General features: G+C 39.8%; 1 long non-coding RNA gene across 1 annotated transcript in view; it reads right to left on the bottom strand.

Moving 5' to 3' along the window:
- Nucleotides 1-6,896: 6,896 nt before the first annotated feature.
- The window catches only part of LOC120405123, a 42,853-nt gene continuing 23,949 nt past the window's right edge, over nt 6,897-25,800 (bottom strand). The window contains exons 2-3 of the long non-coding RNA XR_005598389.1: nt 12,680-12,776; nt 6,897-7,194 (exon numbers count right to left, since the gene is read on the bottom strand). This is a non-coding gene — a long non-coding RNA (uncharacterized LOC120405123). The remainder of the gene's footprint in view (nt 7,195-12,679; nt 12,777-25,800) is intronic.

The raw sequence follows: 25,800 nt of genomic DNA, 5'->3' as shown, positions 1-25,800 counted from the left end.
GCACCAGTATAAATTGAAATCGGTGGAGTTACACCAGTTTAAAATTAATGTGAGATCAGAATCAGGTGCATGAAATGCAGACAACAATGAAAAATGGGGATAGGGAAAGGAGGGGAGAAAAAGAAGAAAAATCCTTGTCAAAAAAGTTAACCAATCCTTTTTTCAAGCCTCATAATGATTCTCTTAAGTTGGAGGTTTAGGTACAGGTCTGAACAGTTTTTATACTATAGAAAGAGGCCTAGTTAGTTATGAACTCCATTAAGATATATATGTAACTGGAAGATTATATTTTTATCACTTATTTGCTTGGGGAATGAAGTTGGGGAAGGATTCTGTATCTCCAACTGTCTCTTTAAGTAATATTTTCTTGAGTCTGTCACAGATTCACAAACAAATATTTGCCAAAGTATTTTCCAATCGACATGGGAGTTGAACAATTCCACGAATTGTTGCATCCTATATTTCATTATCTTCAGCAGAATGTGTATTTCCTTATTGGTATCATGGTAACACATCAGGGTTTCTGTGTGACACTGTTAAAATTCACAGTACATTTTCAAGGACTGTACCAGACAAATATTTTAGGGTCTGGTGGTGTCCGATGGAGAAAGATCTGCAAAAATTACCAAGATACAATGATGAATGAATTCTTCAGTTGGAATGTAACAGAAAGCTGTGTAATAGATCTTCTCCTGTTTAGTGAACAGGAGTCACATTAGGTAATGGCAGCAGAAAACATTAAAGACAATTGTATATGATGCAACGTTCAGTCAGATTCGTTCACAGTGTATAGTCATTTTAAAATGGCATTCTTTGTTCTGTAGCAGTGTCTAATATTTCTAAACATTTTAGGCTCTGTGACACCTTAATGGTATACAATAACAGTATGCCTCCCTCTTAGAAAAATGGATACTCTCATTTTTCTAAACATTGGTCCTTTACCTTTAACCATTTCCATTTAAATGCAAATTTCAAACATGTCCACCTCTCTGTATTCCAACAGAAACACAGGAAAAATACTCTACCTTAAATCCTAATTTTTGCATAATTTCCTTCAGGTGTGTCATTCCATGTATGTTTATTTTGCATTTCAATTACATACCATCACTATAGCAAGTTTAACATGTACATTTCACTTTTAAACATCTCTGTTTTTCTTGAGAAGCCACAGAGTTTTCATTTGATGTAGGAAAATTAACATTAGTAGTCATCATAATTTCCTATTAAATCTAACTGACCTCACCTTCCAAGGTGGAACTTTCCCATTTCATGTCTTAGAATTATTGCAAATACTTACAGATGTTTATACAATTAAAAGGCAATAATTTCATTAGGAACTGCTGACAAATTAAGTGATTTTGTGCCATAGGAATGGATTAAACATGTAATTACCATTCCCTTTTATGGGAAATAATTGAATTTTGGGGTTAAAGATAAAACAAGATGCTATGAAACATATGTATCTGTTTCCTGAATGTTTGTTCCTGGTATGCAGCTTAGTAACAAATTTGAGCAATTCATTAAGGTGTTTTCTGTTTAGTGATTCTTCAGAGACAAAGTTACATTTCAATCTGTTGTGCAAAACTCCTCTAACCAAAACCCTTTTTATCTGTTGTTAGTCCCTCTTGGTTTACTTTTGACAAGAGAGGGCACTGCGATAACATTCTAAAGAGTGGACATATTTGTATACACTTGCCTCTGAGACGGAAAGGAAGCCAAGGATTAACGCCTGAACCAATTGCATTACAATATAGCAACTACTTCAACACAAAGAAGGGTAGGGGGAAGGAAGACAATTTAACTAATTAGTGAAAATTGCAGTGCTCTTTATGGAAATTATTAGGTTAGAAGAAAAAATGTTGAGTGTGATCACAGGCAATAGGATATCTACCATCATTTGTATTTACTTATTTTCACTTTGAGTCAGTTCTCACTGGCCAGGAAACTAAGTTGTATGGAGCTCTCTAAGGCTCAGGTCCAGTTATGCATATGAGTGACTTTACAAACATAAGTCATTTCAGTGCTTTTATCTTTAACCCTGAACACAGCGGGACCACTCACAGCTGTAAAGTTACTCACCTGAATGTTTCCAGGATTGGAGACCAAGACCTCATCACTGGGCAAACACGTAACCCTGTTAGTCTTTGAATACTGGATAGATTAATGGCTTGTCTACATGGGGCCGTCCAGGAAAATTAATCTGAATTAACTAGAGGTGTGAATTTGATGTAGATTAGTTAAAACCATTGAATCCCTATGTGGACAATGTTACTAAGAATGGAAGTGTCCTTAATTCAGTTTAGTGTAATTCACTTTGGAAGTGACTTATATTAAATTGAATTAAGGCCACTTTGATTCTGAATGAGGGTGTGTATATAGGGATGTAGTGCGGTTTAACTCATCCACTTCAAATTTAGACCTTTAGTTAATTTAGATTAACTTTCCTGGATGGTTCTGTGTGGACAAACTCATTCTAGAAGAGTTTAATGAGAATGAAAGTGATTTATTTTTTTTAAAGTGACCAGTGATTTTTGGGTGCCTCAGTTTTTGGAGGCACAACTCGAGACACCTTAAACGGGCCTGTTTTTCAGAAAGTGCTGAGCACCTGCCCTCTGAAAATCAGGCCCTCAAAGGTGTCTCTAATTGGGCACTCAAAACCACTCATCATTTTTAAAAATCACATCCATTTATTGTTTATGAACAGCTGATAGATTGTATGGTTTTGGTGGGCAGGGCATTTCTCTTTTTACTTGCCTACAAAGTGCCCAGTACACTACTGATGTTCTGTTATTGTTGCAATTAATACTAATAAGTGTCAGCTAAAAGAAAGCAAAAAGACATAAGTAGCAGCCTTGGTGTTTTAAAATCTACACTCAATGTACAATGACCCGCTTGATTCTAATAAAATAGTTAAATAACAAGTACTTAAACCTACTGCTAGAAGGTTTCTAACCATCAGGGGAATGAGGTTCTGGAGCAGCCTCCCAGTAGGAGTTGTGGGGGCAAACAATTTAATTGGTTTGAAGATAGAGTCTGATAAATTTCTGAGTGGGAGTGTATGATAAGGCTTCCTGCAGTGTTGGGGGCTGGGCTCTGCAGTCCAGGTGGTCTCTTCTGGTTGATGTCTTTTGTTCCTACAATCTCATGTTTTGGGGCTTCAGCTGGCCGCCTAAAGGGATTTTTTTCCTCCAGTGTGCTCAGTATCTTTTGTCTCCTTCCCCTGAAGCATCAGAGATGGCCACAGCTGGACGGGGTGGGCCAATGCTCTGAGGTGACACCAAGTATTCTCTCTCTCAGCTTAATGGGCTGGTTCTTGCTCACATGCTCAGGTCTAACTGGTCACCACATGGGGTTGGAGAGGAATTTTCCCCAGGTCAGATTGGCTGTGACTTGGGGGTTTTCCCATTCCTCTGTAATGCGGGGCCTGGGTCACTTGCTACAATCATCTGAGTGTGTGTCACTTAATCAATTCCTTCCCATTGCAGGGGCCTCAGGTATTTGGTGCACCTCTCTGCCTCCTGTTCTCTGCCTGTGTCACACAACAGTTTACTCTCTTGATGGCTGGAATACTTTAGTTTAATCCAGGTTATGGGGCTCAATGCAGATACAGCTGGATGGGGATTAGTGGCTGGTGATATACAGGAGGTCAGACTAGATAATTATTTTTGGTCCCTTTGGGCCCTAAACTCTGACTCTGGAACACTCAGACTTGGCAGAACTTTGCAAGCATTATTATAATAGATTCTGCCTGTCTAGAGATCCCAGTCCATAAACCTGAATTGCAGTAGCCTTTTATATACACTGTACAACAGTGATACTCAGACTGCAGCTCGTGAGTTGCTAGCAGCTCTTTAATGTGTCTCTTGCAGCTCTTTTCAGCACATAATATTAAAACACTGTGTGATTTAATTATTAATCAAACTAAGTTATTAACCAATCAGGATCCTTTTACTATGTTATTATTAACCAATTAAGTTATCAATTTGCACTAAGCTGAAAACTTATTTGCTGTGAGAATTATATAAATGAAATATTTTCTCTGACACACTGTTTAAATATGAATAGTATTATAGCAAATGAAACAATGAATTCACACTACTGTGGCTTTTTTCAGGTAATGTTGATCACTAATTTGGCTCCTGAACCACTGAGGTCTGAGTCTTACTGCCATATAACAAGTTTATGCCATTAAATCCACCCTGCTGTGTATATATATATATCTATGACGTCAAGAAAATATGTGATATGGTTGATACTCAAGGCAGCTTCTCTGACTTCCAGATGGGGTTTGTGAAACTGTGTATCTATAAAATAAATTGTTTATTATTTATATTAATTTCTTGCTGTAATTTGGGGCTTGGGGAAGTACGTCTCACTGATTATTTCATGGCAGAGTGTGGGAGTTTCTGCCCTTAGAGCAGAGTTCTTGAAATGGAAGGGTAGGAGCTCCCTTTCTTTCCATCATGAAGACCCTGAGGACATTCTCCTTTAACGTTAGTTCCTTCTCTGTATAGAAATCCTCCTGCTGTGTGTAAGAATGTGATAGAATGTGTTGAAGGTGTAAAACTATTCCCCTTTTCCATCAGCAGTATTGCTTTAGCATTCTGTTTCTCTGACCCTTCCATGGAATAAACAAGACAACAGGTTTTCTTTCTCTCTATTTTTTTTTAACCAAGATCTCTCTATATGGCTATGTAGGTGATTGAGTGGTGCAGCTCAAAGGAAGAGATTAGTATCTTTCACAAAATGGAGAACACACTAGTCTAGTTAGTTTCTCCCTTTTAGTTTTGTTTTTCAGCTTTTGAACATAGAGGATATATTACCTAATGGGGAAATAGCTATTCCTTCACTCCATCTGAGTCAAAGAGAGACAGACAGACTCTGTGAGACACTTCCTGACAATTAGCTACCAGTAATGCCAGTTGTGGCTAATTTAAAGAATTGTAGGTGCATCAGGATATGAGGAATTGTGGATAATTCGGCTGCATAAAAGACTTGCTTCACATCAAATCCAATAAAACAAGGATAATGTGCCAGCAAAAACCTATGGTGCTGAAGTTATAAAGTCTCACTGCACAGGGATCGCCCTTTGAAATTAATATTTGCCAGCAGATACTGCACAGTTACCACAACTGTTTCCTGTTCTACAAATAGAGAGGGACTGAAGTATCCCATATACCACTGTGTGGTAATTTTTGGCAAATGTTGACTTTTCAGTGGCAACTGCTACACTTTGAATTTAATGAAATTATAACTCATACTTATTTTTGTACCCTGTTGAAAATGTGTTTGCTTTTCTGCATTTAAGTTTTCCTTGCTTTGAACCAGAAGTTTATGTCAGAGATGGGGTCCAAATAAAAAAGTATGAAACTGGATTTGAACTTTCCACTAGCTTGTGTGTATTTTCTATTGTGGTCCACTATAGAGACAGGATTAAGTGGTGAAGTTGGGATCCAAATTTTAATTTTTCCAAAGATTGCTGGTGTTTGGATTCAGAGTTTTGATTCATCACTGAGACAGTCACAGTGTTGCATTGGTGTAAACAAGAGCATATCTCATGCTATTAAAAGTGCAAGGTTCACACTTAGGCAGATGCCAACATGCAAGGATCAGGGGTATGGAATATGCAAGAAGCAGGAGTCATGTACAGGATATCTCCATAATTAGTTGTTGTTCTTCCATGCACCTTGCACTAAGCCTTGAAAAAAAAATAACCATATGTGCCTTGTACCACCTATGCATGATCCTGGCAATTTTACCAATATGAAATTTGGCTCAATACCTGTTATATACCTCTAAATAAAATGTGTTGGAGATTCAAAAAAGAAGGGACCAAACAGCAAGTAGCAGGAGAAAAAATCTGAAAATGTTCAGGTACATAATTTTTAATGCTATACAAATCTTGCCAGATTAATTACTGGCTTTTATCGATTGGACCCAATTTTCAGGCAGATTTCAGGGAATCTCATACTCAACTTATCTTTATGGTATGGTAATGATAAATGCATAAGCAGAATGAAACAAAACAAAATAACTTATCTGGGAATGAGGTGTATCTGCTCTGTGGGAAATGTATGCATAGTTCTAGGCAAGAAAGTTTGCTAGCCTAAGCTTTTAAATTCACCCAAATCATGATATGTGGTTGATTGGCATGCTGAATTTTGTTATGAAACAAGTTTAAGAGGTACTGGCTCTCTGCCATAAACAATACATAACTTTTCCTACCCACATGTAAGGAGGGTAGTATGTAAACCAATCACTTAAAACCTAATCACCTTTTTTGTTTCAGGATCCATTTTTCAACTGTAGCCATTTGAAAATACTTTAATCAAAGAAGACTTTGTCTAAAAATGTGTCAGAGTGAGTTACTTACGTGCATCATATAATGTTGATGGACTTTAATTTGTTGCTGACAGTAGTGGATGGAACGAGAGAGATAAAATGAGTTAGAGATCCTCAGCTGGTGTACACTGGCACAAACTACAGTAGCCTGTAACTTCATTGGAGGTGTGGGGAAGGAGAGAATATGCTTTACATTTCTAATGTAGCCCAGGATTTGTTCTTGTCTCCTGGTGTCTAGTTACTGAGTGCGAAATCATGTGATGAGAAGGCCCATGGTGCATTAGATCACAAATGTAAAGATAAACCATTTTCTTCCTCCAAAAGGTTGGTAATTATTATCTCCTAAAAAGCCGGGCTTTTTCCCATCACCTATGGGTAGAAGTGAGCAGCAGATAATCTACTGTCAGAGCTTTTCTAATTTTAACTAGCATGGGTATTTCTTAGATAAGTGAAGAAAGGTAGTGTAACTGTGCATTGATACAACCCAGACAATGAGCCTCTGGACCTACTTGTAAGTGCTGATAATACAGACCCAATGCCATTCAATGTCTAAGTCATTTCAAACAACCATATTTAATGAGATTTGAGTCTATACTGCCCTGAGCAGAACACTAATAGAGCATGAGGCACTGAACTACTCGCACATCCCATTCACATTATTCAAAGAGAATGTGAGGATAGATTCAGATGACAAGTTGGCACTATGATGCCTTTTCTTCATCCGGAAATACCAGGTACAGAGTTGAGATACAAGCAGCATTTCCTTCTGCAAACGAAGGGGTTTGATTTCACTTTGGCTGCTCCAGAATCCACCCGGGAGTAAACTGTGCATCTCCCAGCTGAAACTGGTTCCTGTTAGAAATATGAAAAGCATAAATAAAAGGCAAAACATTTAATGTATCTATTTTTGGGTGAACTTCAAGTCTAAGAAGCAAGAAGTTTAGATGAAAAAATTCACTAATCATTAGAGAATCACATGGTATAAGGTGTACCACCTTAGTCACAGCACTTCTGATAAAAGGAACTAGATTAGTAGTGGCTGGATAGGGCTTTTATTTGGAAAATTCTTATGATTTACCCAAGGCACGACTAAAACCCAGTAACCAAGCATTTATTGGGTATACTTTTGAATCCTGGCCTCAGAACTGATGTGCTGTTGTCATCAGATTTAGCAAGCCACAGGAAGAGTTCAGCTGTGCAACTGAATCAGTGAGTAAGTTCACAAAGTGACACTTCCTTGACCTTTGCAAAAGGTGGCTAGTATAACAGTCAGAAGTACATGGCTGTTAAACAATGTGCTTTTTTTTAAATCACTCTGGCAAAAGGTGCGAGAGCTTTAAAACTGTTTCCTAATGCACTTCAGCAAAAGAGCCAACTGACTGTCATAAGATGAAATGCGTAACACAGATCTTGCTGCACATTTTGATGCAAACGGAACACCCTGCTAGTTGAAAATTGCTCCTAACTGGATTCAGATGTTAGAGCTACAGTATATGGGACACTGTACATTTGGTAAAGCTTAAAAGCCCTTAAAAAGACCATAAATCTCTAACTGTGGCCTTTTATCAGCCCTTAATTTGTCATGGTATTTTAATTAAATTCAGTGTAAAAATTTTAATCCATATGTAAAGAAGCTGATGCTTATTTATTGCTCTGTTTCTTTGTAATAACGGTATAGTTTCAAAACACTGTGGGAAGACTGCACATAGGCATGTTTTGAAACTCCTGTAACAGCGCCTTGGAAAATGCACTGAGTCCCATTTTAGGCCACTTTTACCTGTGCTGGCTTTGAAATGCCCAGCAACAAAACTAAAGGCTTAACATTTCCAAAATGACCATTGATTTTTTGGCTGCCTCCATTTTTGGACATTTACAGGGGTCTGGTTTTCAGAAGGTGGGGACTCAGCACATTTTGAAAAACAGGTCCCTTGAAGGTGTCTCAAACTGGGCATCCAAAACTAGAGACATCCAAAAACCACTGGTTGTTTTTGAAAATGTCATCTTAATCTTGCCTCCTATGTGGCACGGGACCCTGGTGACTGCTTTTCCACAGTCTTTTCCCACTTGCCCTTCTAATCATCTGATTTTCAGGGCTTACATATGTGATTGTGGAAACATCACAAAATGTGGTAAAATCGGTACATGAAGCTAAGGAAGGCAGTAAGATGTTCTTACTACTACATGGCTGTAGTTGTCATTTTTTAAATCAATAATCCCCTCCCAATGCATAGTGCTACTTGACTGGACGTACAGATGCATATGAGTTTGTAAATGACTTTACATCCCACTGTGTTTTTTAGCCTAAGAATCTTTCCTTCCTTCTCAAATTTTTCTTGCCTCTGTTATACGTATGAAACTCAAATTAAGATTGCCTTTAAAGGTGACTAGCTATACCAGACTATTTATTGGAAATGAAGCTATATAAAAGCACTCAATATATGGCTTGCTTAAATTGATTTACTGAACTGTTCCTGTGGTCCCAGGGAAACACAATCTCTGAATAACTGGAAATTTCATTGCGGGCCGGGGAGGAGGTGTAAATGTTGCCAGTGTGTGGCAAAATTATGAACTTTCTCAGCTCTGGAACAGAGTCAGTAATTTGTGAAATGGAAAAGCTAGAGATGAGGTTCTAAATAGTTAGTGGGTCAAATCCAAGACTCCAGTTGATTACAGTAAATAAGGATTTCAGGATGTGGCCCATATGCGTAGCATAAAGGGTGCATGCTCCTATGACACCCTGTCAGCCTGAGGCATGTGCAGGAAAAAGGGGCCATTACCCGGGTATCTCTATGGCCATTGGCTGCTGACAAAAAGCAAAGCAGCTCAGAGGCAGTTCCTTTTTTGCACCATCTTTGCCCTCAACTCCTGAGATGAACTAAGCACAGCTTGGATGCAGCCCAGGGTCTGGGCTATTATGCAAAGGGCACTGCCTATGTACAAGCTCTTCAAAGAGCTTTAAAGGAATGTAGGACTTGTCATACTAGGATTAGAGCAGTGATCCTGTCTCCCTTAATGGCCAGTGCCAGCTGCTTCAGAGGAAGCACAATAGATCCTGAAACAAGCAGTTATGGGATAATTTTCCCCAGGGATGTTTCCACCTAACCCCTAGTTAGAGGTTGGTTGAAACCCTGAAACATGAATTTTTATATTTTCTCCAAACCCCTCATTTATGTCTTTATATTTACTATTATAACTCTGGGTATACTTGTTCTCGCTATAAATATCAAAACTTTTTTTTTACAATCCTGCTAAACTCTTGGCATCAGTAATATCTTGTGGCAATGAGTTCCACAGGCCAATTTGTGCGAGAGTATTTCTTTTCATCTATTTTGTATTTGCAACCTCTCCAATTTACTGAATTTTTCCTAATTCTTTGCCAATCTGAACTATTAAACCCTCACAATAACTCTGAGATACTTTGTCACCCCCATTTTGCTGCTGTTGAAACTGAGATACAGAGAGAATAAGTAGCTAGCCTTGGCTCTTGGCTCTAGCTCACTCTCTCAACTTGGTAACTCATCTGGGCTCTGGCCACTAGGCCTGGTCACTTCCACTCCAATCACTAGGGACGCCTCCTGCCTTGACCATTAGGCAAGATTGCCCATGACCTGGCCCTTAATCGTTTGAGCTGCCAGTCAAAGCTGAGGAGAAGATGACTTAGAGAATCAGAGTGAGAGTCACAGGGATGGGGCTGTCCCAGAGTGCTCCTGCCCTAGGTGAGCTGTTGGGTACTATGCAGAGCCGACCATTGCAGGTTGGCCCTCTGCAGGCTCAGTGTGCCACTCTTCACGCTCCAGCTTCAACACCCTTCTCTCAGGCAGTACAGGCACTGAAGATTCCCTTCTCAGACAGGTTTGATGGGGATCAGAGGACCTGTTGTGGGTTCCTGACTATGGGAATGCCAATCTTACCCAGTCTCGGTCATACCTGCCTAGACCCCACTGATCTCATGCAACTGTCAAAGCCTGTGCAACTCAGCACGGTCCAGCCCTGTCTCTCTAATGTTGAACAAACCCAACACTGCCTAGCAGGCCTATGCCTTTGCTGTGGCAGCGTGGGTCACTATGTCTCTGGCTGCCCAGCAAAAGGTCCAGCTGTGTCCCAGCTGGGAAATGCCAGGCCCCAACCCTGAATGAGGGTACTGGCTGGGGACAGTGTAATTTCCCTCATTCTAGCTTGTAACCATGGCACCACTTTACTGTGGAGGCACGTCACCAGAGGTGAAAGTAAGCTGTAGCCCCAGGCCCTTTAAATTGCCACCAGAGCCCCACTGCTGGAGCCCTGGGGTAGGGCTGCTGGGCTCTGAGGGCTATTTAAAAAGTCCAGGGTTGCAGCTGCTTCTACCACCCCAGCCTTTTAAATAGCCACCGGAGCCCCACCGCCACTACTCCAGGGCACCAGTGGCTATTTAAAGGGCCGGGGCGGTAGAAGCAGGGGAGCCCTGGGCCCTTTAAATAGCCCCCTAGAGCCTAGGGATAGTGTGTGTGGTGGGGGTCCACTGGACTTTCACCCCTGCACGTCACTCTGCTCACCTTTGGCTCCTGCTATGCTTAAGACATCCGGTGATGGTGGATGTCTGCCTAGAAGCCCTCGTTGACTCAGAAGCTTTATGGACCTCGACTGTGCAAGAGCCCGGGCTCCAGCCTGAGCCTGAACATCTACACCCTTGGAGACTACCGACAAGAGAGCCTGGGCAAGGGGTTCATCTACCCCTCCAATTCCCCAGCCAAGGCTCCAGTTTTCTTCGTCACAAAGGAGGACAATTCCCTTCCCTGAGGCATTGACTATCCAGCTCTAACAAGATAACCATCTAAAACTTTTTGAAAGTTTTCCTGGCTCAGCTCCAAATCACCTCCTGAACTTGGTACTTGACTTCTGACCATGACTATGACGTTGCTCCTGATACCTGGCTCTGGCTCGCTCCCTGGACTTGGTAACTTAGCTCCTGAGTTGGGCTCTTGGCACTAGGCCTGGTCACCTCTGCTCCAACCACTAGGCCAGCCTCCTGCCCTGACCATTAAGCAAAACTCTCTACAGCCTGGTCCTTAAGACATACTGCCATCTCAGTGGTGTAAATGACTTTAGACCTTAGCAATGGGCAACATCAGCAGAAAATGTATGTGTGTCATAGTTAGGGTGACCAGATGTCCCGATTTTTATAGGGACAGTCATGATTTTGGGGTCTTTTTCTTATATACGCTCCTATTTACACCCCCCCCACACACACACACCAGTCATAATTTTTCACACTTGCTGTTTGGTCACCCTAGTCATAGTGAGAGATTATTTCTTGTCACTTATTTTGTATGGAACCAGTAGTTTCTGATTATGATTAGCTGATACAACACAGTATGAAAAAGCATGTGCCACATCATGCAGAGTGAGAAAATAGCACACTTTTTCACTTTGTCTAAATCTTTCAGAAGTGTTCCAGTCTGGAGAGGGATCTATCAAACATCTTGTTTCCCTTTGCATTAAAAAAAATGCCAATGCTATTATTTATTTGAGAAAGCAATGAGAGAACCAGACCCACTGTTTACAGTGATAGAGTAAACTATCTTCTCAAAGAACAGGGATTTACCCATTCGCCTTGAAGGCTGTGCTACTAAATCTCAAATTGTTGAGGTGAACCATTCCTTTTCTCATGCTGCTTTAAAACAATATCCCCTTACCTCAGTCCCTGTCCTTGCTCTTCAAATATCACTTTGTCTGGTAAGCAAAGCAACACTTTGACAACCCCTCCCATTATTTAAAAAAAACAACAACAAAACTACCATTTTAATAGTAAAAATTAGAGCTGGCCTGAGTCTGACAATTTCATTTCACAGCAACTTTTGAAGTTCTGAAACGTTTTCATTCTGCAAAGTGGAGTTGTGTTGAAACATCCATTTTTGAATGGAAAAGATTGGATTTTTCAATTCTGGTCTTGTTCTCGCTCCCTCCTTCCTTCTGTCTTGGAAGACATGACCAGAGACCCCTATACCTCAAACTTTTCAAACAAATACTTAGTCAAAATCAATAAGTGTAGATGAAATGCTTTGGCTTTCGATGATCAATGCTAGTGAAAATCATGATCATCATTATAAACCTAACAAAGAATCCTGTGGCACCTTATAGACTAACAGACGTTTTGCAGCATGAGCTTTCGTGGGTGAATACCCACTTCTTCGGATGCAAGAATACCCACTTCTTCTTATGTCTTGCATCTGAAGAAGTGGGTATTCACCCACGAAAGTTCATGCTGCAAAACGTCTGTTAGTCTATAAGGTGCCACAGGATTCTTTGTTGCTTTTACAGATCCAGACTAACACGGCTACCCCTCTGATTATAAACCTACATTAGGATAAGTTTAAGGTTATATGCCATCACCATTCCAGCTGTGTCCTTTGTAAACGTGCTCACATCATACTGTCTCACAACATACTCTGGAAACCCTGAAATAAAAGAGATTTGTTGTTTAAATCCTTCAAAGCAGTGATTAAATTTGGCCTTTATTTATATATTTATGCCGATCTACCTTAGTGCATAGTGCATTACTTTTGCTGTGTTGAGATTTTTTTAAATATATGTATAAATATATAGCTTATTATACATGTGTATATGTCTATATGTATGACTACAATGAGCAGATTTGCTTGACTTTATGAACTACATGCCAGACCACATCTAAGAGCTGCTGAGTTTGCAAAGTGTCTTACCAACCCCCTCCTTCCATTCTCTCGCTCTCTCTTTTTTTTTTTAATTCGGATGCTCTTCCGGTCTTTCTGCAATCTTTTAATATTTTTTAACTATTTCATGACCCAAGTTCTGCAATGATAGTAAATACTTGACCCGTTGAGATTTATGATGTGACTATTATTTACCAACAGATCCCAAAGGTTACTTCGGGCTTATCTAAATGAATTTTTAGGTTGCAGTGAGCTGAGGTGTGAATCTACCCCACACTAGCCTGCTGAGTACTACCTGTCTGTATGGACCCTCGCAGACTTCACTAACACACCCCTTTAATCTATTCCCATTTCAGAGCAGTGTGGATCAAATCACACTAGCACATGTGTACGAGGTAAATTCCCATCCCAGCTTGGTGCAAAGGAAATGTTCATGTAGACTAGCCCTGAGCTCTCTCAAAATGTGGGGTCAGAGTTGTAGAGGTGTTCATGCCCGGCAATGGGGATCAGATTTTCCAAAAAGCCCTTTGGAAAATCTGGCCGTATGTGGGGGCCACAATAGGAGTTGTTGGGTGCTAAGTACTTTTAAAAATCTGGTACTTATGTAGCTGCCTAAATGGGAGCTGAGCTTTTTTGAAAACTGTCCCCAAGAGGGGGTGTTGAACACCTAAAAATTTGGTCCTGAGCTCTTTTGAACATAGGTCTCATACGGGACAAATTCAGCCCTCCAATGTACACATGCACTCACTGCTGTTAATGGGGCCCCCAGGCATGCATCTGTGGGAAGAATGTTCTTGCTCAAAAGGGGGCTTTGATTCTATCTGAGACAGACTTTGCTCAGGATCTATTAACTTTTGAGCCAGGTTATGCCCTTGATCTGCAGAGACAACTCCTACTGATGTCAGCAGAAGCTGCACATACAGAACAAGAGTAGGGGATTGCCTTGTGCTTCTAATGGGACTACTTGCTTTGCTTTCCTATAGGACCTCAAGTTCAGTGACATAAGGACAGATTTTTAAGTACAACATTGCATGGACCCAATGAGCGTGTAAATATATGATTTCTTTACATGCAAAATTACTCTATTTGAATAGACAGATCAGGTAACTGGCTGGGCAAATGCCCAGCCAGTTGTTTTCATACAATGGCCTGATGTGTATGCACAACTGTGGTATTTCTATGGGCAAATGAGGGTCAGCTATGCCACTGGTATATTTTGGCATAGCTCCATTTACTTCAATGGAGCCATGCTGACTTTCAACAGCAGAGGATCTGGCTCCGTATGCATAATTTCTCTGAAAACCTGCCCCAAAATTACTTGATCTTTTCCCAAGGCAGAACTCTGGAAGTTTTATTGAAAGTTTTTTCCTGAGTATGGACACAATACAGACTGCAGGGTTGGGCCAAAGAACATTACATTAAAGTGTAACCTCAGGATAAAAGAACCATAATTCTGCACTGGGGATAGAGACATAAAATATTTTATTCAAATTGCCTTTTTATACACAAAGGATCAGCACTCATCTTTTCTGTCTGTCTCTCTCTCTCTTCTTTAATAATTTTTTATTTCCATGAGACTTTCTAATACAGTTTGTGACTTGGACCTTGCATTAAGTGCTAAGCAGATTGGAATTAAATGTGGTAAACTGTATGCATTGACCAGGTTATGTTGCCATTAAATCAAATAAAATATCCTGGGAATTGACTTCAAAAAGGCACACTACAGAGAAAGGTGACACAGAGTCCATCCAGCTCTCAAGTTTTTTGTAGACCAGAGTGGAATTTGCTTACCTAGACTATATGGAAGGCCTACACACTCACACTGAGGCTTACAGGAGAAGTAAGACTCTACCCTGCACCCCATAAGACCTCTGCATTAACTACCCAGGTAAGCAGGCACTTCAGACCACAGCACATGGGCATGGAGTGGGCAGGGAGAGATGGGGAATAGATGGAGCCTTGGCTCCACCCCCTTACTTTGTTGTCTAGTGGAGTTGGTACAGGTGGAGGAGGTAGTATTTTGCTGCTGGGGGGTAGGGATAGCTCAGTGGTTTGAGCATTGGCTTGCTAAACCCAGGGTTATGAGTTCAATGCTTGAGGAGGCCACTTAGGGATCTAGGGCAAAAATTGGTCCTGCTAGTGAAGGCAGGGGGCTGGACTCAATGACTTTCAAGGTCCCTTCCAGTTCTAGGAGATTGGTATATTTCCAATTATTACCTTTTTTTTATTACCTTGCTGGTATTGACCACTGGAAATTATTCTTAAAGTGAGAACAAGGAAAGAACTTTTTCCACAGCTCCTTCCCTAACATATTCCTGAGGCTGTATGGCAACATGCTGCCCCTTACTAAAAGCTATGTCCTTATGGCACACTGTAGCCCTCAATTTACTGCCTACAAAGCATCCAGCATGGGCATAGAGATATAAGAGACGGTCAGCTCTTTACATGTTTTCAGTGGGGCCTAATTTAGAGCTGCACACAAGTTTATTAACACAACCCCAAAGAAACTTAAATCCAGTAGTCAGCCTTCACAATGAAAGTCGTTGGGTTGTGGTATAGACTATTCCCAGAATCGAGGCACTGGTCGCTAGAAGGCTGGTGGTTTCCCTCTCCCTTGTTTCACTTTGCTCTTCTAACCACAGTGACCCAGCAGATAGTAAACCTTCTTCCAGGTAAGGAGGTCTAGAGGTGTCTCCATCCAGAGCCCATCAGTGCTGCCCCTAACATGGTATTTTGCAGTGCTCATGATGCTGCTAGCCATGAGCAATACAGATAGTTAGCAATGTCATCTGAGAGGGCAAGATCTGAATGTGCACGCTCACTCATCCACCTTCTCACCTTTGGTGTTGGTTCCTCCAGGTCAGGTTTGAACAACATAAATGATGGGATGGTGTGGGGAAGCATGCATGACCTCTATCCCTGCTCTCCCTGTTGTGTGATGGAATGGAATAAAGTATCCAAGCCGGTCAATCCAGCATCCTTTGTAAACAGTATATTCTCAGTCAAAATGGTAAAAGACAAGAATGGCCACCATAAGTGAAAAGAGTATCAGTCAGGCATTCAGACTGAAGTCCGCGTATCACGTTTTCAGGTTAATCTCCGTTAAATCAATTGCAACGTCACCACATGGCAATTAAATATAAACTCATCCAACTATTCAGCATTAATTTACCAATCTCTATTCAGCATCTAGTCACTTTTGTTATTCAATTGAACAACCCCACAAGAAGGACTCTAAGAGAAATCAACGTTTGTGTTTTCATTAAACATTTTATGCCTGGTGTTTGCAGAATGTTGACAAAAAAATCTCTCCAAAAACCTGCGAAAAGATGACAAATCAAAATTTCAGCTGCAATGTGCAACACGCAATGTGATATGATGTTATATTTCCAGATGAGCCATAAAACTGCAGTATTGATTGCTTATAGTCACTAAAGATACAATGCTAATTTTAGTAAGAGCAGTACCATTAACTCTAGAGGACAAATTGCAAATTGGGCAAGTACACTGCATCCTCCTAGCCTCCCCATGTATTTCCAAATGGAGATTATTCTTCACCACTTCCTGGGCTAAAATGTGTACCTGCTTGCTCTTAAACAGCTATTATGTTCAGTGTCAGAGAGATGCTTTCAGTGGTAAATGCATTATATACCTGTATATAAATGTGTGTGTTTTACATTCCAATTTGTAAAGTTATTTTCATAAATGAATTAAAGATTTTCCTTAATATAAGGTTGAGAAAAGAGGTGTCATTTTACATGCATTGAAAAAAATTGTCACATTTTCATCATTCTTCCTTCATATTGTCCCATTTCTAGATTAGGGAGTTGAGAAGTATGGTCTGCATACATGTTATCCTTGATTAAGGGCTCAGTGTTGGCCTCCGATCCAGCAACCACACACATGCTTAACTTTATGCTTATGAGTACTCCCACTAGTCAATGACAGTGCTCATGTGCATAAAGTTAAGCATATGCATAACTGTTTGCAGGCTTTGGCTGCTGTTTGTTATGTGGTATTCATTTGATTTTCTGCAACATGTCTATTGATGTCTCCTGAATAAATAATTTTCACAATGTCTTGGTGGCCTTTTAGCTCTTGTTCTTCACTGAATTATACAATTCCTTGAATACTGCAGCGTTCTTGGGTTGTCTAGGTTGCCCCTTTAAGGCTTATTTGTATAATCACTTAAAACAGGACTCAAGAAGGCCTGTTCATGGAGTCAAATGTTCTCAGTGTATGACTTTTCTTTTCCAAGAGATGGGAAAGATTGTTGAGAGTCTGAATCTCTTGGAAAGTTTCAATACAAATAATCTGTTTTAAATATTAGACTCTTCCAGAATAAATCTCTTTCTATTATTATTTTGGATTAGGATCATGATGGATGACTTAAAAGTTGGATGGCGTGGAGGACTTTATGCCTTTCATTAGATCTTGTCCATCAGACTATTTTGTCTGTCACCATGAAAAGGGCTTTGATTTTAAAGAGACACATTTAAGATAAAATAATCATAATTTAAAAAATTCCTAACTTTGCAAAAAAAGTAAATCAAATTTTACTTTCTACTATTTATGTCAGTTGTTTATTTTGAGCATCTACCATAATGAAACGAGTCTAGTCATTTTCACTATAATTTATAGTCAGTTTCTCTTTTAAGCTTTCATGCACTTGCACTATAATGTCTGGGTTGCAACTGCGGTAGGAAAGTTTATCTTTATTTATTTGCATTGGAATTTAAAAAGAAATCACTGACACATTTTTATTAGTGATAGTAAAATGATTTTTACTAAACCTAAATTTGTGGCCTATTTTTTTATCTGACACTGTCTCTTTAAAACTTAAGAGCCTCACACTACATTTTTCTTCATCTCCTTCTTTTATTGCTCAGCATTCGTTAACTTTCCTAATTCCACTGGAATTGTGTAGGAATCTTTTGAGTGAATGACCAAATTTTCTGGCGGGACCTGATCCTGAAATTTCTTAAGCTTGGGAGTAAGGTTTACTTAAGTGTTTGCAGGATTGTGCTCTATGTAATTAAAACAAATGAAGACATTACACAACTTTGGCAGAATATATTTTTTTAAACAATAGAAAAGGTTTTCAAAATAGGACATTAAAAGAAAGTACATGAATTAACATGACACTGCCCAGAACATCATAGAGTAGAAACTCAACTCAGATTTAAATTTCTAAGCCTCTGGGGACTGTGTTAAATGCACCATTAAGTAATTTCCAGTTTTAATCTGAATTTTTTGCTATGCTGTGGTCTTGCCTAGGCGGGCAATCGGTTGGCACCCACAATGGCGACTGGCAAAATGTTTCCAGTTAAATCTAAATTTTAGTTGCTCTTTGCTCCTTGAGAGGGCGGTAGCTGTTGCAGACTCTTTAACTACTGTATTATTGTAACCAACATCTGGTCCTTCGAGTGACTTCCAGCAATAGGGAACAAGAGTTTTGCCATTTGAAAGCTGAATTTGGCTTCAATTAAAAAAAAAATTATGAGCTGTACACTCTTTAATTTACTGGCATTGTTTAATAGTCGTGACCACTAAATGTTTGGAGTCAGCTGCATCCCCAGGACTCAATCTTTTCCAGTCTCATCTAACCACTGATACTATTTTAGTTCAGCTAACTGCCCTCCAAGTGCCATGTATAGTTCATTTTCAAGGGGGAGAGGGGAAAGTATTCATTTCTCTTGTACACTGGCCTCCACATACATTCTATTCTTTGGAAAGTGTTACACAGTCAGTGTGATTTGCATTTGTAAATGATGGATAGAGGAAACTTCGGAGGGGAAGCTGTGGTGGTCAGAAGATTCCATATGGTTGTGGGCAGCATTTTTTTCCTGGTCTCAAGAAACCTGTTTTTGAGAGTAAATAACTGAATGAAAACACATTTCTTGGAAAACTCTTGTAATTTAACACATGTAAACAAAAGCTTTTGTAATAGCCTCAGTCACACTGGGATTTCTCAAAGAAATACTTCAAACAAATATCAGTTTTTAATTGAGGATAGTATGTGTGTGTGTTTTCTTTCTTTCTTTCCTGTCCTTCCCCGTTCTCCTCATGAAATGGAAACTAAAGCAACGTTTATAATGCTTTTATTCAAGATTCCAATTAGACATGGTGGTGCTAAACAGTTCTAGAGTACATCATTTCACACACGGGCGCTGTTCAGATTTATATAGAGATGTACAAGTCAGGTGATTCAAAGAGGAACCTGTGGAGCACAGGAGCTATACTTAGGCCTGGGTTCTCTAATCAGCAGATATTTTTTTCAGTCTGTAAGATGCTTGTGTTTGTAAAGCATGTGGCACAACCCTGACTGGTACCTCTGAGTACTACCTGAATGCAAATGCATTTAATAATAAAATAATCATCATTAGTAATAAATTTACCTTTGTATGCTTGTCAGAAAAACATGGGGTCATCATTCATTTTCCATTTTTAATCTTTTATTATTCAGATTGAAGAAAATCAACATGGCACAAATGGATTAAAAACTAGTTAACAGATAGGTCTCAAAATTTAATTGTAAATGGAAATTCATCAGAAGGGCATGTTTCTAGTGAGGTCCTGAAGGAACTGGTTCTTGGTGCTATGCTGTTTAACATTTTTATCAATAACCTGGAAAAAAACCCCACAATCATTACTGATAAAGTTTGCAGATGACAAAAGACTGGGGAAGTGGTAAATAATGAAAAGGACAGGTCATTGGTTTGGATTGGTTAGTAAACTGGACACAAGCAAACAATATGAGTTTTAACATGGCCAAATGTAAGGTCATCTAGAATGCTGGCCATACTTACAGGAAGGGGGACTATCCTGGAAAGCAGTGACTCTGAAAAAGACTTGGGGGTCATGGTGGATAATCAGTTGAATATGAGCCCCCAGTGCAACACAACATCCAAAAGGGCTAATGTGATCCTTGAACATATAAAGAGGAATCTTGAATAGGAGAAGAGAGGTTATATGGCCTTTGTATATGACACTGGTGCAAGTGCTGCTAGAATACTGCGTCCAGTGCTGCTGTCCATACTTCAAGAAAGATGCTGAAAAAGTGGAGAGGGTTCAGAGAAGAAACACGAGAATGATTAAAAGCTTGCAAAACATACCTTTTAGTGAGAGAATGCAAGGAGCTCAATCTATTTAGCTTATCAAAGAGAAGGTTAAGGGGTAACTTGGTTACAGTTTATGAATACCTATAAGGAGAACAGTATCTTTATAGGGTAATAATGGAAATCATAATAAGGAAATTGTTATTTCAGGAAGCTCTGATAGCATCTAGACCCTTGAGAATAAGAACTGAATATGTGGTGACATCCACAGAGCTCTGAGATGTTTTTATTTACTTTGACTATAATTTGCCTCTCATCTGATTCCTATTGGCCTGATATGATTGACATCAGTTGAGGCTGGGACAGGTACTGTGAGAATTTCCTATTTCATAGCCTTATCCCGATCCTGTAGGTCGTTGAGAGCTCTCAACTATCATTGACTTCCCCACCCTCATAGTCATCTACTCATGGGCCATTTGTCCTCTAACTGACTGAAGAGGACAATTTGTGGATTTTCTCTGGATTCCTCAGCGGTGGCCTGAACTTTGGCTAGAGCGAGAGAGTGAGATGAACTCTTTTTAGTCTTCCCAGGCCTGCTCAGAGTCCATCTGTTTTCACACCAAGAAATGAAGGTTCCATTTGAGAAGTAATGTGTTTATATTACTTAATTCATGGATCCATTTTTCTTATTTCACATAATCAAGACTTCCTGTTTTTATTAAATTGTTTTTCAGTGGTTTTTTTACTAAATGAATATTTTGTCATGACATGTCTCTGCTTTCTATAGGCAATGTTGACTTTTCATTTAAGAATCAAAAATAGTGGTTGATTGAAAAATTTTGATGTTTGGTTTGTTGATGAAAAGCCAGAGGTTTTTCACAGGGGATTTTTTTGCCCCCAAACATTTCTAACTGAAGCACTAGTAATAATCTGTTTGCAACACTGTCTTATTGATTCTATGTATACTGAAGCTGATAGCACCACATGCTAGTCAGTGGGATTATTTGCACAGTAAAGAACTGCTACTCATCATGAGTAAGATTTACATAGCCCAACAAAATAGACACTTTCAACCAAAGACAAATATAAAATGTATTTACTCTATAACATTATTCAATTTGTAAATCGTGAATATACCAAATAGTAGGCACAATCCTTCAATGGGCTGAGTACCACCTGTGAGAGAATGTGAGATGGGGGAATTCAGCACCTCACAGGAGATGCTCAGTACCTTGTCAGATTAGATCCCTGCAAACAAGCATCTGAAAACTGCAACTAACAAAACATCAAAGTATTCCTTCTCTTTATCTCTCTCCACCTTTTAAACCACTTTCAAATTGTGGGATTTGCAGCTCTCACTATGTGTGAGGCCTGGTGACCACCACAGTCCTCAGAACCTAACTGTGAAATATATTTTGTCCAAGTTTGTGGTTCGTTAACGGTTCCAAGAAATGACATAATGAATAACAATGTCATTCTAACTTCTGTTATGGGGAACATCGATAAGGGATAAGATTGCAACACACAGTGGAGAGAGGTAATATATAGGGTCCTGCAGCTACCATACTAGGCTGATTTTTGCACGTGGTACAGTGTGGGAGAAAAGGTCTGTGCATCAGATAGGGCCCATTTAAGTCCTCCAGCTAGTGTCTAAATAGGGCAAAGGTCTTGTACTGGCTTTCTTCACAAATGTGAATTTAACTGTATGGGCCAGACTGCAAACCCTTTACAGTTCACAATCAAGTCACTCATGCTACATGTCAGATGAGCCTCTCACCAATCTGGCCCTTTATGAATAATCTGTAGGAGTTGATAATTTTTACATTCAAAATTCTTACTAAGGGCCAGTTTCACATGTCCTTCCTCATGCTGAATTCTATCTTATTGCACTCACTGGAGTCAGTGAAACCTTGCTTTGAGTAAGATGCTACTCAGAATGAATAAGGGTACCAGAATCTGGCCCACCGTGTTTTGGGAAAAGGTAGTCAAAACACTACAGGGAGATCATGGCACACAGAGCCAGATTGTGGAACCTGCGCTCACTTTGCTGAACACTATACTCACACACTACTACACCCAGCAATGTTTGTCTTCATGCAAGTGCTCACCAACATAAAAAGTTTGCACAATTGAATCCACATGGTAAGATTTAAAAAAAAAGCAAACAAATGAAAAGAGAACAAAAGGTCATGAGTATATTTGGAGAGATAAGAAGAATATAGATTATTAGGAAAAATGATTTAAAGAAACAGTACCTATTGATCCCTAACCCTCTAACCCTAACAAAATGGGGAAGAAGCAGAAAATGCAGAGGATCACACTACACAAATTAAGTTTATGGGTGGATAAATGACTTATTGAACTCAGTGCAGAAAAACAATACAATGACACATGCCGAAGATAGAGACTATAGACTAAAATGAAGCACAATATATAATACAGAAGTAGTGTGTAATGATCATGAAATGAATCTCTTTTTTTGGAAATAAATGCAAAGCTGTTTTTTTTTATTTATGAGCAGGCCATATAGATAGATCAATAGATGACTACAGAGATTACAGTGACATTATCTGTACAATGTTTGGCCAGCTGTAAAGTATAAAGCACACAAAATCTTTAGATGAATGATATATGTAGTGAAAACAATACCTACCTCTTACATAGTGTTTTTCAACAGTAGTTTTCAATAAATAATTTAAATAATAGCTGAATATATGGGATGCATAGGCTATATGTAGGAAGACAGTGTTCGGCCATATTCTTCTTGGTAAAACAGCATTTGCAATACACTGTGCAGTTTTAGCCATCCTATTATAAAAAAAGAACTTTCTTGAGATTTAAACGGTATATGGGCCTGCTCCGATAGTCACTGAAGCCATTAGGCATTGGATTGAGTCATGGATAATGGTTAGATAAATTGATTCAGGGGAGGATTATGTACTTGAAAGAAATATTAGTCTGATTTGGGCTCTGTATGGTAGTGAGGGAGGAGATTAAGTTACTCATTCTGCAAGGTGCTGAGTTTTCTTAATGCCTACTGGGTGGAAAAGGAGCAGAATGCATTTAGCATCTCACAAGAGGCTCTCTGCACCTCCCTAGTTCTGGTCATAAAGAAAGCTGGGAAATCCCGTCACAAATTGTGGAAAAGAAAATGGATGTCTTGTTCAAGACAATCGCTAATTCAAAAACAGGAAGTCACAATGGATTGAATCTGAATAAGGGACAAAACAAATATTTAAGCAGTTGAGATAGGCTTTCATAGGTATTAATGGGTGAATTTGAAATGCAGGACAGACTACAGCACAAGCTGACAGTATTTCTCTCTCCTATGTCTACCAGGAAAGGCCAGGCTGGACCTTGTGAATTTCTTTGGGTCCCTAATATTTCCAGAGTTCCTAATTGGGGTAGAGCTGGGTGAATTTTTTTTTTTGGATGAATGGTTTATATGCCAAAAAACGCATATTTGGTCAGCCCAAAACTATTTGCAAATTTGACGCATATTTGCTGAATAGTTTTGGCCCAAAAATATTGGTGGTCGGGGAGAGGAGGAAAACATAAGTTCAAATCTCTGCTCCAAATGAGGCGCAAAGGGGACTGAATCCAGGTGTCCCACATCCTGGGTGAGTGCGCTAATCATTCAGTTGTAAGTTATAAAGGCAGGTGTCATACTCCTCCTCTGACTGTTTTGTGAATCCAGCCCTTTAAAAATGCCTAGAAACAACTTGTTTTGGTTTGACCCAAACCAGACTTTTTCAGTTCACCAAAAATTCCAAAAAATTTCAGATTTGGTTCAACCCAAACTGATTTTTTTTAAAGTTTTTCAGAACTGTCAGCGACCCAAAAAGTCAGTTATTTGTCTAGCTCTAATTGTGAGGTTACTATTGAGTCATGTGGTTGGCTTGGCTGCCTTTCCATTCAGAACACTGTCTCCTTCTGATTCTTTGTCTCTCTTAAGAAGTTTTCATACTGTCTTTCAGAGGGTAAGGCTCTGCAGAAATCTGACATAGGATCCATGTGTCGGGTTATTACATGCTGTCTAATAATAGTACAGTATTTATCTTCTGTGTAAATCTATACCTAGGCTTTAAAGATCACTGACATCCCGGTATGCACTGTTGGTTGCTTTTACTTTCCAAGGATTTTATGTATGTTGTGGCTTAGAAATGCACAATCTCATTGCTGGTTCAAGTGGAAAATATAACTTGAATATCATTATGTTTCTTGCTTACTTTAATACACTGACTCTCAGATCTCGATAGCATTACAAGTACAGGAGTAAAACCCTTTTTACCCTACCAAGCATGTCTGTATACTATATCCACTCCGGAATAAGAACCAGCAAAGATCCCCACATCCACTATATGATTATATTTGAGTGTATATGGCCACAATAACCATGTATCTAGTACGGTATACATGTATACATCCACCCACATATGGCCCTTTTCTTTGAGCTGTGGAACAAAGGCGCTGCAGGGATGCAATGAACTTTCTCTTTTATAAATCTTCTATGTCCTTATATGCTCCAAAATGGTGACATGATAAATTCACTCAGTCGTCACTTGACCTAAAGGGGGAAGGAGTTATTGGCATCAGATTCAGGACCTGGTACTTGCATAAGTTTAGCTTGATGCCTCCTCATGTTTCTTTGCAGAGTGACCCATCTAGCCCAGGGTTTCTCAAACAGGGGTCGCTGCTTGTATAGGGAAAGCCCCTGGCAGGCTGGGATGGTGTGTTTACCTGCCCCGTCCACAGGTCCGGCCGATCGCGGCTCCCACTGGCCACGGATCACTGCTCTGGGCCAATGGGAGCTGCTGGAAGCAGCGGCCAGTAAGTCCCTCAGCCCGTGCCACTTCCAGTAGCTCCCATTGGCCTGGAGCAGCGAACTGCAGCCAGTGGGAGCCGTGATCGGCTGGACCTGCGGACGGGGCAGGTAAACACACCGGCCCAGCCCACCGGGGCTTCCCCTACACAAGCGGCAACCCCTGTTTGAGAAACCCTGATCTAGCCAATCTGGAAACATTTCTAAAGAGAGTCTCAAGCAACTCTTTTTAACCAGAGGCAGGTCATTACTTCATGTATGCTATATGTGTGCTTGAAGGCTGTGAGAAAGTCTGGGAGAAACAGTGCCAGGGAACCTACCTCTTCAAAATGGCTAATATGTCAGATATTAGATACAGCACCTTGTAGGGACATAGCCTGCAACTGGAGCACAGGCTGAGTAGCTGAGCTACATGCACAGGATATTCATGGGGAAAAGAACACGCTCCCAGGGTCTCCTTTGAACTAGTCCTCTTGGCCAAAGAGTTCCCATCTGCAAGGGAGGATGGCTGGTGAGTGCTCCTTTGCCAATCTGATTAGAAGAAGCAGGGGAACCTGAGGACTTTGACAAAGAGATGTCTGATTGAACATATAACTAGCAAGGTCCAGGGTTTGTAATTCTTTTAGTAGAAAGTCGTTCAGTGAATCTGACTGGAGCATTAATTTCTATTAAAACTAATTGTCGACAAGACTTGTAGAGTAAAATAATATTATTTTAACATTTTTGGCTCTAACACTTTAAATATAAAGATTCTTTCTTGGAAAAGTGATTAGAATATTAAAACGCTATAAAAGTAGGCATTAGCTGATGATCCTGTCATTATGTTGAGTACCCATGGATTCACCTCAGTACATCTAGTGATTTCACAAAGGCCATTATTTCATGGCTACATCCCCTTCTTCAGAGCTTA

Source organism: Mauremys reevesii, linkage group 4 (assembly GCF_016161935.1).
Source record: "Mauremys reevesii isolate NIE-2019 linkage group 4, ASM1616193v1, whole genome shotgun sequence".
Lineage (NCBI taxonomy): Eukaryota > Metazoa > Chordata > Testudines > Geoemydidae > Mauremys > Mauremys reevesii.
The sequence above is the reverse complement of the archived record's forward strand: the minus strand, read 5'-3'. Positions and strand labels throughout refer to the sequence as shown.